This window comes from Lagenorhynchus albirostris, chromosome 5 (assembly GCF_949774975.1).
Source record: "Lagenorhynchus albirostris chromosome 5, mLagAlb1.1, whole genome shotgun sequence".
NCBI lineage: Eukaryota > Metazoa > Chordata > Mammalia > Artiodactyla > Delphinidae > Lagenorhynchus > Lagenorhynchus albirostris.
Window position 1 is genome coordinate 125,305,312 of NC_083099.1, and position 6,189 is coordinate 125,311,500.

The following is a 6,189-nucleotide window of genomic DNA, read 5'->3' on the forward strand; positions in this document are numbered from 1 at the left end:
ATTGAGTTATTTGTAGTAAGATGAATGGACCTAGAGTCTGTCATACAGAGTGAAATAAGTCAGAAAGAGAAAAATAAATAAAATAAAAATGAATAAATAAATAAAAATAAATAAAAATAAATAAATAAAAATAAATACCATATGCTAACACATATATATGGGTTATAGGGGCAAGACAGGAATAAAGATGCAGACCTACTAGAGAATGGACTTGAAGATATGGGGAGGGGGAAGGATAAGCTGGGAGAAAGTGAGAGAGTGGCATGGACATATATACACTACCAAATATAAAATAGATAGCTAGTGGGAAACAGCCGCATAGCACAGGGAGATCAGCTCGGTGCTTTGTAACCACCTAGAGGGGTGGGATAGGGAGGATGGGAGGGAGGGAGACACAAGAGGGAAGAGATATGGGGATATATGTATATGTATAACTGATTCACTTTGTTATAAAGCAGAAACTAACACCATTGTAAAGCAATTATACTCCAATAAAGATGTTAAAAAACAAACAAACAAAAAACGGCACGAAATTGCTTGCCAGATGCTATTTTACCTGTGGTCTAAATTCTTATATTTATATAATATTTTCCATCTTGTCACTCCTAAAAATAATCAAGCTTCCTGGAAATTTTCAATGTTTCGAAAAGTGAAGGAATGGTGGGACCTTCTATTCTATGTCTCTTGGACAAGAGCTGGTCTCCGAGATGGAATTCTTTGGCTGCTCTCTGTAATGGCTCCTAAATGCAATTGATCTACACATAAAAACATTGGGTTTATTTTTCACTCACACCGTTCGCAGATCACAGTACAAATTGCAAACACGTTATTTATTTCCTTGTCCCTGCTCACTGGTATGACCAGAATTGAACCTGAGAGAAGGGTATAGATGTTTAGCTGCCCATGCTATTCATCAAAATGCCTGCCTGGAAAAAACAAACTCATTGCTGTGTGAAATAATGCTTCAGTTTTCAGACCTGCACTGAGACAAAATGTCTAGAGTTCACAAAATTCAGGAAATGTAAATTAACAATTTCTCCAGTACCTCCTGCTCAACAATAACAAGTACTCAGGGGAGTTCTAAGTGTCCTTGGAAAATAAATGGGAGGTTGGTGACTTCCACACAAAATCTCCTGTGACTTAGGAAATGTCATGTAGTTAAAAATAGTATTCAGTGACTGGATTCAGGGCTACATTTATTCTAAACTAATTTAAAATACTTATTTAAATTTGGGGTAAATATGATAGCCTACACAGTAATTCAAAAAATCTAAACTCTCTTTTCTAATGTAACAAAAATCCTTTACAGAATCATTGACAAAATTAAGTGAAATTGAAATCTTCTTTAAGATTTTATAAGCAAACAAAGCAGGAAAGGAGGAAGGAGAAATAAAAAAGGAAAGAGGGACTTAAAGTAACATCTTAAATAACATGTTAATTGTAAGTGGCTTATTTTATTAACTATATGGTCAACAATTAAGTCACAATTACATGGGACTTTTTTCTGTGTAATCCAAGTATTAAATGATATTTGTATTGACCATGGCCAAAGATAAGACGCTAAGATTATTCTTCCATTTCATTATTTCCCATGTGTCAGGTAAACTGAAACTAATCAGAGAGCTAAATACAAGGTTTTCAGTTCTAAGACCTAGACTTTGAAATTCATTGTAAATATATATATATATATATATATATATATATATATAGTCATTGAGCATTAAGAAGTAGTTTGTGCATTGGTATTGGTCTAAATAATTTTTCTAATAAATAAGATGCTTTCATGACCTATCTGAAGACAATATTTTGATGGCTTTCCCTAAACTGTAACATTGGGAAAGAAAAAGATACTACATTGATAAAACTTCTCTGTTGAAGAATTCCTGGCATTGCTGAATTGATAGGAATGTTATTTTAAATGTGAAATAAAATACATTTGCTTATTTAAAAATGTCTTCAGAAAGCAAATATTTTCTTAAAAACATACATATGTAATCCATACTATTTTAAATACTTGTAAACTATTTAAAGTTTCCCAAAAAGGAATTAGAAAGGGATATTTAATAATGAAGGTAAGTTTAAGTCTTTTTTATATCATTTATATCATTTACCAAACTTCTGCAGGATAGTTAGGTTACTTCCAAGATGGACAGTTTACTACCCTCTTAAATGTGTAAATAATAAAACAAACAAAAAAATATTTATTAATCAGGTCAATGATAGTTTAATATTTTAAAAGCAAACTTTTAAATTTTTATGTTTTGTCAATATGTAGTTCACACTCTGTATTTTAGGTGTGATATTTTAAATCCAAAATCCATTTTATGATATTTATTAATTTGTATCTTGTATATAAATAAAATAAATGTATATTAGTGAAATAGTTTAGGAATTTCAAAAATTTACTTATACCAAAACCACACAACTTATTATATGCAACACATGGCCATTAACATTACAGTTTTTGGCCTTTTTATAAGGTAGCTTACATAAAAAGAAAGTTGCTTATTCCTTGTCTGTCCTAATCTATGAAGTGTTGTAATCAACAGACCCCATCCCACAGGTTTTCACTGTGTATTTAAAGCATACTTGATACCTCCCTTCATGAAAGGTGAACAAACCTGAAATTCCCACCTAGAAAATAAATGTTAACTCAGAATTATCAAATCCTGAAGTTTAGGCAGATGGACACCAGAAATGGATTATGGGCAACTCTTAAATCATTCACCTAACTACATAGTATAGGAAGTTACAGTGTTGGCCGAAAGAAGACACAGGTTTCTCACTAAATTTTGTTTCAAAGGGTTTCAAAATTCTGTGACAGATTTTTGATCATGTTTTTATTAAAAAGTATTGATTTTAAAGACTAATAACTTAAAGCCACCACACACACACACACACATACACACACAAATGATCGACAAAATGTTCCTCTTTCCTTCTGAAGGTTTTTCAATGTATTGTTATTATTTCATTAACTAGTCATTTACTATTCAACTTAAATCGCCAGTTGATACAGACAGTTCTGAGATGGGTCTTCTACCTGCCACCCTAATCTTCTAGATTAGGGTGGCAGGTATTACGGATAGTATTCATCCTGAGCTTTCTGGGCAGACACGGTGACCTTGCCAGCTCCAGCAGCCTCCTTTTCCACTATTTTGATGACACCCACAGCAACTGCCCATCTCATGTCATGAACAGCAAAACGATCCAGAGGAGGATTATCAGAGAAGCTCTCAACACACATGGGCTTACCAGGAACTATTTCTATGGTGGCAGCATCACCAGGTCACAAAAATTGGGGGCCATCTTCCAGTTTCTTTCCAAATAGCAATCAATCTTTTCCTTCAGCTCAGCAAACCTGCAAGTAGTGTGAGCTGTGTGACATCCTTCACAGGTCCATAGCCAGCATTGATTTGCCCTGGGTGGTTCAGGATAATCACCTGAGGCTTGAAGTCAGCTGCTTCCATTGCTGTGTCACCGTTGCTGTCACCAGCCACATTGCCAGAATGAATATATTTGAGAGACACATTCTTGACATTGAAGCCCATATGGAAGAGCTTCACTCAAAACTTCATGGTGCATTTTAACAAACTTGACTTCAGTTGTAACATTGACTGGAGCATAGGTGACCACCATGCCTGGTTTGAGAACACCAGTCTCCACCTGTCCCACAGGGATAATACCAACATAAACAATTTTGTAGATGTCCTAGAGGACAGCCAAAGGGCTGATCAGTTAGATGAGTTGGTAGCAAAATGCAACCCAGAGCTTCAAGCAGCATGGTTCCATGGGCATTGCCATCTTTATGGGTTAATTTCGATCCCTTAAACCACGACAGTTTAGCATTTGGCTCCAGCATGCTGTCATTGTTTCAACCCAAAATTAACACAAATGCTACTATGTTAGGGTTGAGCCAATTTTTTAATGTAGGTGCTGACATTTTTTTTTTTTTTTTTTTTGCTGTACACGGGCCTCTCACTGTTGTGGCCTCTTCCGTTGTGGATCACAGGCTCCAGACGCGCAGGCTCAGAGGCCATGGCTCACGGGCCCAGCTGCTCTGCGGCATGTGGGATCTTCCCGGACTGGGGCACAAACCCATCTCCCCTGCATCGGCAGGCTGACTCTCAACCACTGCACCACCAGGGAAGCCCCACTGACTTTTTAACAATACCCTTGTACAACTTCTGGCTGAAAGAATCTATTTTGTTAATATCAACATTTAGTTGTTTCATACCCAATGTGTAGGTCAGAAGGGCATGTTTCCAGGTCTGCTTGTTCCTGGACAAACCTGTTTCAAATTCACTAATACCAGCAGCAACAATCAAAACAGTACAATCAGCCTGTGATGTGCCTGTGATCATGTTTTTGATTAAGTCTCTGTGTCCTGGGACATCAGTGATGTTCAAAAAATACTTTTAGGTCTCAAATTCCCACAGGGAGATATCAATGGTGATATGACATTCATGTTCAGCCTTCAGTTTATCCAAGATGCAGGTATCCTTGAAGGAGCCATTTCCCATCTCAGCAGCATCCTTCTCAAACTTATTGATGGTTCTTTTGTTGATCCACCACATTTGTAGATCCGATGTCCAGCAGTGGTCTACTTGCCCCAATGTAAGTGTCCAACTATAATGATGTTGATATGAATTTTTTTCTTTCCCATTTTAGCTTAGATTTAGTGGTGATTTCACAACATCTGTCTGGTGATAAAATTGTTGTAAAAAAGCTGTGAAGGAAATCTTTACAATCTTGGATTCCACCCACAGTCTTCAAATGATATATGTAACACATGATTTTACACATAAACATGAAATTAGCTTTTACCTTGTCTGTGGCTGTTCAGTCTTATTACCTGAGAAGTCTGGAACCATGGTACTAAACTTGACCAAGAATATACTAAATAGTAGGACAACTTATCTGACAAATTATCCCCACAGAGGTCACCCTGTACTAGCTTCCTACATTGTTATTAAAAAAACATAGATGTTATTTTTGTTTGTTTGTTTTTGTTTGTTTTTAGTTTATATAGCCTGGTTTTAGCTGCAAACTTAGTATCTCACACATATTTTGATGGTACATTTTAGTACTCTGCGTTGCCTTTATGCAGTCCTTTATGAGTCCTTTCCATATCCAGTCGTGTGTAACAGCTGCAGTTGGTGATGTGGGAAAGATAAATGAAATTGTCCTTTGATGCAAATTTGGCTCCTAGGCCATGCCTGGTTTGAGGTCACACAAGTCGATAAGAAGAGAATGTATGAATGAAACTAGTAGATCTAACAATAGCTAAGTTGGCTTTTTAAAAGGTGGAATTGATCAAGAATTCTGTATTGTGGATTGCTTGGGCTGTTTTAGTGAAAATAAAAGGAAGTTTTAAAAAAATCAATGGCTGCCAGAGATTCTCTTAAAAACGAAGAGACATGATTCCAAAGGGGAGTCAGGAAGACACACCACCCTTTGATACTAAGTAGAATTCTTCTTAGGCTTTAAAAATATTAAACATGCTAGTATATTTGTATTCATTGTGTGATGGTAACAAAGTATCCCCTAAATTTAGATCTTCAGCTCATTGTTATTCATGCTCTGATAAAAGCAACTCTAACTGTCTGGGCTCTTGCTGACCCTCCTGTTGAGGAGGGGTAGGATAATTTGAGGGAGGCTGTTAGCTCAGGTAAACCAAATGCAATTAAATTATGAGAAATATTTTAAATTATTTTGGAAAGAGAAAGGAAAACGAAAACACTGAATAACTTTAGTACAATTAAACCAGTGGGAGGGTTTGTATAGTTTACTTAAAATGAAATAAAGTTGGAGATAGATGAAGTAGTTATAAAAATTTTAATAGATTATAGTAAATACTAGGTGGTCTGGCTGGTCTATCAACTCCTTGGACTATGAAAATAACAGAAGAGAACATATTCACTTAATTTTTCCTAGCTTAAATGAATTTTTAAAATGTAATAATGACACAAATGTGAAAACTTTGGTCTCTTCAGGATAAGTGCTGATTAAAACGGTGTGAAAAAAAGAGAGAATTATGATTCTGAGAGATGGGCTGGTCAAAGTCTCTTGAGGAGCTAGGAGTAGAAGGGGCTGGAGAACCTTTTTATTGATATGGGTTAAATGGCCTGAGGGAGATAACTATCAGATACTAGTGCACAATGTCCTCTTATACCCAAGTTTGCTAAT

General features: G+C 35.9%; 1 pseudogene; it reads right to left on the bottom strand.

The window, feature by feature from the left end:
• Positions 1-3,079: 3,079 nt before the first annotated feature.
• Positions 3,080-4,666, bottom strand: LOC132520308 (elongation factor 1-alpha 1-like; annotated as a pseudogene).
• Between the last annotated feature and the right edge of the window lie 1,523 nt (positions 4,667-6,189).